This window comes from Balaenoptera musculus, chromosome 19 (genome assembly GCF_009873245.2).
Source record: "Balaenoptera musculus isolate JJ_BM4_2016_0621 chromosome 19, mBalMus1.pri.v3, whole genome shotgun sequence".
Taxonomy (NCBI): Eukaryota; Metazoa; Chordata; class Mammalia; order Artiodactyla; family Balaenopteridae; genus Balaenoptera; species Balaenoptera musculus.
In genome coordinates, this window is record NC_045803.1 from 34868875 (window position 1) to 34881875 (window position 13001).

The window sequence follows — 13001 nt, forward strand, 5'->3', positions numbered from 1 at the left end:
ATGATAGGAAGGCTAGCAGAAGTTGGAGTTGGATGTTTCTCTTCCCCAAGGTTGGTTAGGCTCTGGTAAAATAAGTTCTATTTCAGAATGATAACTTGTTCCCTCATCCTTCAGATCTTCACTGTGAGAACCTGGTAAGGCTCCTGGAGTAAAACTCACAGAAATATAGGAGCTCCTCCAAGACTGGGCCCCTGGTGTTCTTAATTCTCAAGCTTGTGCACATGGAGCCTCTAACAATCTGGCAATTTATGGTGTCGTTTTTCTCTACTCCGGTAATGGTTCCTGTGAAAGTTTATACTCTTGGGGTTTTATTCTAGTGAGTTGTGATTCTCTGCATTCACCTATCTCTCTCCAATCTGGGAGGCAGAAGTTTGCCTTGTGACATCAGTTCTTTGCTGGACCGAAGAAGAGTTGTTGATTTCCAGTGTGTTCAACTTATTTTCTTGTTGGTAGGATACAAGTGATGACTTCCAGACTCCTTACATGCCAGACTGAAAACTGCAAAATGTGTCTCAGGGTTTTTTTTTTAATTTTAATTTATTTATTTTCATAAATTTATTCATTTATTTTTGGCTGCGTTGGGTCTTCATTGCTGTTCACGGGCTTTCTCTGGTTGTGGTGAGCGGGGGCTACTCTTCATTGTAGTGCGCGGGCTTCTCGTTGCGGTGGCTTGTCTTGTTGTGGAGCGCGGGCTCTAGAGCGCAGGCTCAGTAGTTGTGGCGCAGGGGCTTACTTGCTCCATGGCATGTGGGATCTTCCCGGACCAGCGATCAAACCCATGTCCCTGCATTGGCAGACAGATTCTTAACCACTGAGCCACCAGGGAAGTCCGTCTGTCAGGTTTTAGAACTAAGAAATTCAGCGCTTCCTTCACTAAACCTTGTGGTGTTTATTTTATAAACACTGAAGTACTTTTAGTTTAACTTTTTTTTGCCAGTAGATGCCCAGAGCCAAGTTTTTGTTGATTGAACAATTGAATCACACTTTATAATAAGCCTGTTGTATATTGACATTATACCTGCTTTATTCAATTTTACTTTATTACTGTATTTATATTTAATTTGTATTAATGTTTACACCTGTGCAAACTGCCTCAATTTTTATAATTAAATTAATAAATTTGCACTTTATGTCTTGTTAATAATTAATAGAAAGGGCTGAGTCTCCTATAAATTAGAGAGAGAGAGCGAGAACACACAAAAGTGTGTCTCTCTGGAACTTTGAAGACCTCAGCGTTAATCCTGAGCTTGCTCATCTAACTGACATTAGAAAATTCAGTCACTTCCCCAGGTAGCAGTTTCTTCACCAACAAAATGGGGAGTTAAATTGGAAAGGACTTCAGGAATCTAGCCTGTAGTTCTCTCACCTTCATTTGAATGAATGTTTCACAAAAGATGAAGTTATAAGGATAACTCACCAAATTTCCATTATACATGTGATTTTCACCACATTACAGCATTGCTTACAGGAATAATTGTGTCTGTTAACTCTTGGTCCAAGCCTGTATTCAAGAAATGCAATTTTTATTACAGAAACTCAGGTTATATACTTTCTACCTTTTCTTAAAATAAACCACTTATCCAACAGATCTTTTTGTGTTTTCCTATGACCCTAGACATCCTCTTAAGTTCTAAATAAAAATATCCAGTTGTACACCCCAGAATTTAAGGAAGGGATAAATACCATAGAATCATTAAACTAAAATTATTGAAGGTTGAAAATGAGACTCCTTTTTGAGTATGTATGTGTGGGGCTGGGGATTGTGGCTAGGAAAACTATATTCTGCCTAATTATAGCACAAGTACCTTAAACTTTATAACATGAGCGCATTTGATTAATACAAATCATATATGGAATAACCATTCTGAATGGTGTTCAGCATGGGAAGATTTGGAAGCAGACTTCTGTTTTTGTTTTCCTATTTTTCCCTTTTCTCACCTAAGAAATTCCTGGGTCAGTAAGAAAAAAACACTTGGGTCTAATTCAATTTCCAGGTAGTTAAGCAATATCTGAAATGCCAAACTGCTGGACTTCAACTTAACTTAAAAACCATGCACTGAACACTGAGTAGGCTAAGGGTCTGCTTCACTCTTTTCTCTGCCAGATTGCCTGTTTACCTTTCCATCCCTCCTAGGTGAGCACCCCTGCAGGGCAAGCAGGGGGAACAGCCTCATCTAGTAAGGTGACACAGTTAATCGCCTTCGACAGTATTCATTTGTGACTGAAGTGAAGCATTTTCAGACCAGAAATGACACTTTGATATTATAGTGCTACTAACACCTAGATCCACACATGCAGAGACTTTGGCCAAGGATGCTGAAAACCATTTCAAAATAAATCATTTGACACCTGGATTGGATAACTCTTTTTTTTTTTTAATTAATTAATTAATTTATAGCTGCGTTGGGTCTTCGTTGCTGCGCGTGGGCTTTCTCTAGTTGTGGCGAGTGGGGTCTCCTCTTCCTTGCGGTGCACGGGCTTCTTATTGCTGTGGCTTCTCTTGTGGAGCACGGGCTCTAGGTGCACGGGCTTCAGTAGTTGCAGCACGCGGGCTCCGTCATTGTGGCTCGCGGGCTCTAGGGCACAGGCTCAGCAGTTGTGGTGCACAGGCTTAGTTGCTCCGTGGCATGTGGGATCTTCCCAGACCAGGGCTCGAACCCGTGTCCCCTGCATTGACAGGCGGATTCTTAACAACTGCGCCACCAGGGAAGCCCTGGATTGGATACTCTTGAACAGACATTAACACAGACCTTTGGGGGCACATGTAAATACAAATAATGTTCTGCAAAGTTTTCTTAAAGTGGTGGGAAGTAGAAAAGGTATGAACAACCAAGGAGTGAAAAATTTTAAGCATTCAGTTTATTTTTAATACAGTGTGATCCAGATAAAAATATAATGTTCTTGCTGCTGCCTTCAGATGTGTGAGGGGGACATTTAAATAATTTCCACTTATCCACAGACAAATGTTTAGAGTTATGAGAAACTTGTAAAGCATTGTGGTGGATCACACACAGCACTGAGCCCAGGTCTGAGGGGTGACGTGCTTCTTAGGGGAGATGAGCTCTGGGCTGGGTGATGAAGAACAAGGAATAACTATTCAAGTGGGGAAGGGAGGAAGGGACATTATAGTGTCGGCATATGCAAAGAAACCATTAGAAATGGAACTAGTACGGTATTTGGAGTAGTACAAAAATAAAAAAAGATGGGATATGGAGGCTGGAATAAAAAATATGGGCCAAGTCTTAGAAACTTGGTGTATCACACTGAGATGCTTAGATTTTATCCTGGAAAAGATGAGGTTTATACAGTTTGAAAGAAGTGAGTAGAATGATTGCTGATGAAATTCTCTGTGTCCCAAAGCCTATTGCCAAACTCTGGTCACTGATCCTCCTTCCAAAATAATAGACTTATAAGGAAGCTTGGGAATATATAAATATGCTCCTTATTCTTTACAGATGAAGAAAATGAGACTCGCAGAAAGGGGGAAGTGATTTGTCCTAAGTCACACAGCAAAACAGTGGTTAAAGTTGAAACCTAAAATCACACCCTAGGATAGCTGGCATCCAAATGAGATCTTTCTCATGATCTGTTCAAATCTAATGTAAGTGTTACAGTCCGTTCCAACTAAACGCCTGGTTACTGTTCTCTAATTTGAAATGAGGTGAAATTTAGTAAATTAGCTAAACGCTTTGAAAGTGTTAATTCTTTGAAAGAACCGAGAAGCATGCATGTTACATTTCATTGCTTCAGAATGTAAAATATCTAGCAAGAAGCTATATTGGAGATCAGGACAGAGGAGTTTTGTTTCGCCGGTAGCTAAATAAGAGATCTTACGTAATGCGTTGCTTTCTGGTTTTCTAATCTATAAAATAGAGTTACATCTAGACCATCAATACTATCTACCTTCATAGAGTTTATAAGGGTGATATGTGATAATAAATGTGAAACTATATTTAAAATGCAATATTCTATGTCAGTGTTTCTCAACATGGTGTCATTCCCTCCTGGAATTACATCAGATGATCTTAGACAAAAAGGGAAAACATGTACACAAGTTATTAAATCTCCTGTCAGCTCCAAATCTACCCTTCTTTGTCCTGATTTATTATCTCAGCTAGAACCTGTATTTCTCCTTTGCCAGGTGGTGCAGTGTTGGACTCCTTCCACAGAGGATGCTAGAGGGATACTGGAAAGCATAGCACAGAAAGGCTTTTCTTCTTTATTTTTTAACATCCTTATTGGAGTATAATTGCTTTACAATGGTGTGTTAGTTTCTGCTTTATAACAAAGTGAATCAGTTATACATATACATATGTCCCCATATCTCCTCCCTCTTGCATCTCCCTCCCACCTTCCCTATCCCACCCCTCTAGGTGGTCACAAAGCACCGAGCTGATCTCCCTGTGCTATGCGGCTGCTTCCCACTAGCTATCTATTTTACAGTTGGTAGTGTATATATGTCCATGCCACTCTCACTTCGTCCCAGCTTACCCTTCCCCCTCCCTGTGTCCTCAAGTCCATTCTCTACCTCTGCATCTTTATTCCTGTCCTGCCCCTAGGTTCTTCATAACCACTTTTTTTTTTTTAGATTCCATATATATGTGTTAGCATATACCCTGAGAAAACCGGAATTCAAAAAGAGTCATGTACCACAAGGCTTTTCTTCTTGATTCCTCTTTTTTCACTCTCTTGTGGCTGCCAGTGGTGTGCGGGACCCGGTGGCACTCGCTCTCCAGGAAGTTTGTTAGGCACCCAAGTGAACAGCTTCCTGTGGACTAATTCCAGTCCACAGATCACCTCATTTGCTGGCTTTCTGTGCACGAGCTCTGCCCCAAATCACACCAGCAAACCTTCCCACCTTCCAGAAGGCTGCATCCAAGGAGATCAGAATCTCAGCCTTGGAGGCCAGGGCTCTGCCACTTGCTTAGCTCCTTCGTTGATTATTCTCCCTCAGCCCTAGAAGTGGTAGCTTTTCCTTATAGTTGCTGTTAGAATACTGTTTTTAAATTAAAAGTCTCTTTTAGTAGTTAACTACTTTTACTAGTTAATATTTCTTTACATTACAGTTTTCCTGTTCAAATTTCCACTGTGGTTTCTGTCTTCCGACTGGACCTTGACTAATATAGAATCTATTTAATATTTTTATTACTATTTATGTTTATTACAAAATTGTGATTATGTGGAAATTCATAATTTCATGACAGAAATATAAAGTTTCTTCCCTACAACAACTCACTTTTAAAATTTAAATAAATTGACATATAATGTTTCATAAATAAGAGTGAATGTAACGCATGAATATGGCAAAAACATAACAGTTACACAATGGCTAAAGCTAAGAAAAGTCTGAACTATTTAAAAAAACAAAATATCGAGGGTACTTAATGGTAGTTCTCTGATTTCTAAATCATGCTCAGATGATTATTATTAAATAATTATTAAATTGTTACATAGATTATAAGTGTTTATTTAAGCACGTAATTGCATTTTATCCTTGCAACAATGCTGGACAGTTATTTTATTCCCCATTTTTTATCTAAAATAAAATGGGATTCAGAAAGGTTAAGAAAATTACCCAAGATAAGATGGCCTAGTAAGTGACAGATGTGGGACTCAAATCTTAATTTATTTAATTTCAGTGTCTGTGCATTTCATTTGTAACAGCAAAATACTGAAAACAAGCTGCATGTTCCATTGATGTAGGGTAGTAGTTAAATTGTAGTTCACCAAAATAATGGAATAACAATTAGTAAAAAAAAAAAAAAATAATGAGTTATTAATATTTACTGGCCTGAGAATATAACTGTGATATATCGTGAGCTGAAAAACAACAGAAACAACAACTTGATGAACTATGTGAATAGAATGATTCCACTTTTGTAAAAATAAAAGAACAGATATGTATGTATGTGTGTACGTGTGTTTATGAAGGCATGAGAAAAACAAGGAAGGCTGTGCATCAAATCATTGGAGCTGGGGGTTTTAAGTAGAAGGATAGAACTTCCTTTTATTAACATATATAATTGTAAATAGTAAAGTTATAAGTGACCTTTACTTTCTTTTTAGTTTTTCTTTCAGTAATTTTTAGTGCATTTTGAAATACCTTGTGTCCTTAAAACTATGTCAATTGTCTATTTTGCATAATTCTCCAGTAATAAGAAATTTAGCAGATGCTTTCACAGGCGGCAGCAGTGATAGAGTAAGATCTGAGGAAGTTATTCTTTAAGAGTAATATTAGCAGAAAGCCCCAACTGGCATGTCACTCCTCTCCAAACTCCCCTTCCAGTGTCCTCTGGACTTTTACTGCCAATCTGAATAAACAGGCTTCTCACCATATTGGCTAAGCAAGTCTGACCTATAGAATCTTTTTTCAAAATATGGATATTCCCTATTAACTTCTTCTACCATGAAGATCCCAGCTAGATTCATAGAAGTTGCAGGTTCTGAACATAAAAAGTGCAAAGGACGGCATGGTGCTCTAATTGCCTTCTATTTACACCCTTGGTGAGGGAGGGATTCTTGCTGAAGCATTAGCAAAGTAGCTGGACAGATGAGATGATTAGTTTATTAGTTTCACAGCCTGGGGAAGGAGGACACCTCATGCCATGCGGGGCCACATGAGGGCTGTGCTTGGCAAAGGAGTGAACAACCAGGAGCTGTGTGAGGCAGACTTTGTTGCATCAAAAGGATGGAGTGCATTCTCTACATCTGCATCTTTATATGTAAAGCAATTATACTCCAATAAAGATGTTTAAAAAAAAAAAAAAAAAAGGATGGAGTGCCCTCTAGTTCCTGTGGGGAGTATGTGATTGGTTTGGTTGGATAATTCCATGGGCTGCCAAAGGACTAAAGCCTGATATTCAGGGATTGCACTTGATTCTTCAATAAAGAGGATTTTTTGTCTAAGGGGCCTTATTTACTGGAGCAGAGTGGGGAGGGAAACTTGTATTCAAGCCATTTAAGAACTTCTCAATTTCACCAGATGTCAAGACACAGCACATAATATTGGACCTCAATTTTAGGTCTTTTGCCACATATGGTGAAAAGAGGGGTTGAACTCAAATAGATCGCACTTGGAATACTCAACTTTAGTAGTTTCCTAAATACAGCAGTCCCTTTATTTCAGGACTTGTGTAGTAGCATTTTTTTAAAATTTTAATTGAATTTGTTGACTTCTTAAAACAATCACATGTATTTAGGGAAAAACAATGTTTTATTTATCTTTGTTAGATTCCATAAATTATCCCCAACTTCACAGCATGAAATTAATTTCTGTCCTTGAGTTAGAACTTGGGAATTTTAAATGAGATTTTTTCATAAAAAAGAAAAAGAACAACTGTTTTTATGTCATCTAACATCTTTAATAACTGACTTAAAAATGATTTTAGAACAGCACCTGTAAGAACATAAACATGGGGATTATAATTAATCTACAGCTGGGCCAAGAAATAAACAACTGTACAGGGAACTTATTGTGCAAATAAGTACATTCTATTAAGAGGCCAGACAGTAACATGTGGGTTTAACTACCAAGGCACTGTAGGAAAAGCATATTATCAGTAATAAACAGAAAAAAAGTCATAAAAGTTTGTAACTACTGAAAACAACTCAGTTTGATGAACATAAATGAAGGACCAAGCATCCTATTTTTTAAAGGGTGCTGTGTAAGGATTTGTTAAGAGAAATAGGACTTAGTCACTCAGGGGCCAGAGTTATCTCTGAGGCAGGCCAGGGTGCATCCTAACCAGCTGTGTGACCGACCTCTCACTGGCTTAATCACTCTGAGACTCTATTGACTCATGTGGAAAATGGGAAGAATAATAAAGCTTTTCTCATAGCTTTTCTATGAAGAGTGAATGAACTTCTGCATAGCAGACGCCTTGCAGAACACTGGCTCAGTGAAGGTTAGTGTCCTTCTTTATGCGGCACTAGCAATGATTTCAGGCTCTTAGAAAAGCAGGAAAATTATATGTGATCCAAATTCTTTCTGAATTATTCACATTGATTACCCATAAGTGGAACTCTAACTAAAGTCTACATAGGCGTCACCTGGAAAATGATTGGAATGTGCTGCTTTTTGACTCCAAATTCTTGGATTTGAATCTGCATATGGGTTATGGGGCCATGACTCTACCATTTAAACAAGTACTTGAAGTAATTTTTAAGTATACTTTGAGACATACTAGTGTTTTCAATCCAAATAAGCAAATGTTTCCCAAATGTTTTCTTTACATTTATCAAGTTATTTTAAAATAAGCACCAGTTATGTTCTAGTGACCAAGAAGAAGAAAAAAAAGCAAACAACTAATATTTGTATTAGAGATAAATAATTCCTTTTAATGACCCATCACAATGTGAAGTGAACTTTTATCAATGAGATGTGTTATCTAGAAGGAAAAATTACTGAAAGGTTTTTGCAGGGACAGCAGGATTCAAAAAAAAAAGTTTCCATTGTTCTTTTTGGGATACGCAGGATTATTCTCTGCTCTTTGCCAGAATCCTGCTGTGGAACAACAGTCCTTCCCTCATGGCCTCCAAGAATGGATTGGCTGGGTTCATTCAGGGCTCGACATCTCTTTTGATTTCAGTACTCCTAGGGAATATAAGACAAAAAAACATTCCTGAGTTTATTTTGATTGTGTAATCTCAGTGGATATAGAAGCCCTGCCAAATCTGGAGTTGAGTGCCTTATGAAAAATGAGGCACAACTGGGGTACTGAAGAATGTATAGAAAAACGGAAAGCTCAGAACAATGCACCCTGCTACTGACTATTTGTGAGTAATGTAGGAGGCTTGGAGCATCTGTGGAAGGAAAGAGGAGTGACACAAAGGGAAAACTCCATGGAATGTGTGTGTGTGTGTGTGTGTGTGTGTGTGTGCAGGTAACTGTGCCACTTTGCCTCATGTCTGTCTTCTTTAGGGATGCAAGTATTCATACTACTCAGGGCTCTCATTAATTCCCACAATGATCCTAAGGTGCAGAAATTATCCCAATCTTAGAAAAAATTCAGAAAGGAACCTGTTTAAAGTCATCTAGCTAGAAAGTCACAGAAATGGAATTAGAACCCTTGTCTATGTAAGGACAGGGCTGTGCTATTTCAAACATGTTACCCTCTCTTAGAATTACTAATAAACAATGGAACAAACCAAAAACCCTTCCTCTTTCCTCCTGCCTGCTGTCATAAGAGTGTGGGTAGAGAGACTGAGATGAAACAAAATGGACTTGGCCTGGAAATGAGAGAGACCAGCTCTAACATTTTATAATCTGAACTCATGGCAATAATAAGCAGTCTCCCTTCCTTTCATCTTCCCTGCATTCCTCCTTCATTCCTTCCTCAGAGCATCCAGTCAGTATCCATTATGTATCAGTCTTCGCTACAAACTGTGTATAGGCAGTTCTTTCTCTGCCCCTTGCTCTCCTGGACCCACTATATTCCAGACATATGAGCATTCTTACTATTCCTCAAACATGTCCATCAGTTGTCAATCACTTTCCCATGTGCTAGACACTTTAATCTTATTTCATTCTCAGAGTAACCCTGTGATACTCAGGTAATTTCTCTCTGTATCACAAGGATGCTATTTTTTTTTTTAAACCTTTGAGTGTGTTTTTTTTTTTTTAATTTAATTTATTTATTTATTTATTTTTGGCTGTGTTGGGTCTTCGTTTCTGTGTGAGGGCTTTCTCTAGTTGTGGCAAGCGGGGCCACTCTTCATCGCGGTGCGCAGGCCTCTCACTATCGTGGCCTCTTTTGTTGCGGAGCACAGGCTCCAGGTGCGCAGGCTCAGTAGTTGTGGCTCACGGGCCTAGTTGCTCCGTGGCATGTGGGATCTTCCCAGACCAGGGCTCGAACCCGTGTCCCCTGCATTAGCAGGCAGATTCTCAACCACTGCACCACCAGGGAAGCCCACAAGGATACTATTTGATATACCAAGAACTCTTGACTTTTGGGGGGATAATCCAAGCAAATATGGTAGGGACAAATGATGGGAATTGTGCCTGTAGACTTAGTAAGACAAAATTGGGACCAACTATGATTATTTGAAATCCTGTAACTCTTAAGCAGCAGTCCCCCAAGGCCCCTTTTAGCCTTCAGCACAAATAAGCGTTGACTCCTGCAGCATGTGTTAAATTTATAATCATGGTTTACAAATATCTTCAGCCTGTAGCAAACTGCTGCAACTATTTCCTGTTTCTATCCCAAGGCAATATGTGATGAGTACTTAAACACATACACACACAACTCTATATATTATTTGTAAAATGATGTATATATTTTTTATCCCCAAAGCAATCTGCCGTCGGTAGTGGCATGCCATGCTGTATTCTGGAGGACTAAAATTACATAATACTAAACCCTCCAAATGATTTGATAAATCTGGCAGATACAGACGAAATAAATGGAAATTACAGTGTTATAAATACCCCGTTAGATTGAACCAGTAAGCACAGAGTTTTAAAAGACATAAATTGGAGAAATGAATTGGACTTTGCTCATAGAGTAACTCCATGGTGTTGCCAATCAGGCATGAAACAGCCTGAACACTGCTATTCTTGGGGCTAATGGCCCCAAAGACAAATTAAGTATAAGTGCACATCTCTCCATTTAATGTTGTCATTTCTCTGAACTTGTTAGAGGTGGCCTGTAAAAGGACAGATAGGGCAACCTCCCAAATATCAAGTCTCACTTTGCTTTGTTGTTTAATTACATATGCATACATGCCAAGTGGTCTATAGAGCATGAGCCTCTGACTTTTAACTGGGTGTTCTTCTGTTTCAGGATTCTCTGCTGGTCCCTCTCATGTCTCTAAGCTGCTCTTTTACTTGCCTATTTATAGGAGAGACAGTCCCAGGCCTCACTGGGCTTTGCTCCCCTTTCCTGCAGCTAGCGTGCAATTATGTGAACGTACAGGTCATCTTGTTGCCGTGCATTTATTTTCAAAGGAACCTCTGAAATGACTCCTTGATGGAACGTGTCAGAATCTAAAATAAATCCCCTTTTACTTGGGCATGGTAAACATAAAACTTCAAGGAAAACAAAAAAACTGACCATGAAAAAAATCAATAGATCCTTATATATTATTTTTATTAGGGACCTTGTCAGAGTAAAATAACAACTTTCTTTTTCTGTGGCACTGAACACACTATTTTGTGGGCAGAACAAAATGGCCTTTACTTTCACCTTTGGGGGCTGGAGGGTACATGGCTGCACAGAGGGGAGAAGTAATGTGCTCTGTTTCCCTGTGTCCAGGCAGCTGACTGATTCCCCCTTGCTTCAAGGCAGTCATTGTCTTTGTATTTTCAGCCCAGGGCTAAGATGAATAAGGACTATGTTCATTTCATGATGGATACTGTCCTCCCACCACATAAGCTTCTCTGAAAACCACCCGGAATGCCTGAATATTTGCTGAGCACTTACTACATTCCAGCCATGCTGCTAAGCACTTCATATGCATCATCTTCATTGCATTTATCATCACCCCGTATTTTCCTATATTTATTGTAGGATATTATATATTTTTGAGGCCCTGCCTCCTCTAAACAGACTGTAGGCTCCAGTGGGCAAGAGTTTTGTCTGTTTTGTTCACTGCTGTATCACCAGCCCATTGAGCAATATCTAGTCAGAGTAGGAACACAATAAATACTTCTTAAATAAATGAATAATCTGTGTGAAAAGTCTATGGAATAAAACTTGTTCTTAGCCCCAGTTTCCAGATATTAAGCAACAGCCCTGCGAAGACACATACCTTACTCCAGCTGGACAGGTAATGAAATCCAGGATCTGAACTTAAGCTGTCTATCTGACTTTAGAAGCCATGCCCCCTTTCACTTTTCAACTATGACTGTGGTATTTACCGGCTTTATACATTCAGATATGAATGTCCCTTGGAGTAGAACAATTGGAGATATTTCACTTCTCCTATGCTCATAAATCACAGTTTTGAGCAGTGAGTTCTATTATTTCAGAAAGCAGATCATCCCACTCTAGTGCCCGACTCGATCTTAGTTGGGTGTGTGTGGATGCTGAGCGGGAAGAGAAGAGAGTGCAGGAGAGACAGGGAGATGGAAAGAGAACGGAAAAGCAAACGATGAAGGGGACAGACAGGAAGATACCACAGGAAAAAGGAAGCATATTTTGTTTCTGAAGATTCATCTGTCATCTCTGTGTCATTCAGTCTCTATAAACGGTTGAGTGGAGTAGATTGTTGTGAGTGCATTAGAGGTGATTTGCAGCAGACCAATTTAGAGGTCACTTAGGCATGGAAACACTGAGCAAGAAATTGTATTCCTAATGAAACAATATCAGTAATAGCATATTTAAATGAACAGTATCAGTAATAGCATATTCTAAATATGTCATTAAGTCTGAATTGTTACAATCAGAGTAGTGCTGTTTGATAGATTTTACCTTCTTTAACGAGTGTTTCCATATTAGTCACATTGTGTCTCTTTATTGAAGTTAGGAAGCTCTCAAAAGTTACACTGTTTCTATAATCACGGGATAACATTTTACAGTAACATTGTATTTGGGCATCTCTTTTTTAACTTTCTATTTGTATTTAACACAAAAGGAAGTTCATTAAAAAAAAAAAAGATATGTTCCTATATCAAGAGAGTGCATAATAAAATTTTAGACATTTTCATATTTAAAGTATCTTTAAAATAAGGCTGTCAGCTCAGTCTAGTTTTACATTTCTAACAAAATGTTATGGAGAAAAGTAATGTTATCAACTAATAACAGATTTGCTTCATTTCAAGATTACCAAGTAACAATCAGACCTTCAGAGAACATAATAAGAATACTTTTATATTCTTAAAACTTTTTTTTTCATATTTTTATTGACTGCATTCAAGTTGTCTTTCTGAGTTACTCTTGTGTTGATACAAAGAGATGGGGAAACATTTGACAAGTTTTCAATCAAGTTAATTAGTGCTGAAAAGCATGTTAGGCTTCAGGCAAGGCTTTCTATGTATTCTTAGAAATAATTTCATCATGGCT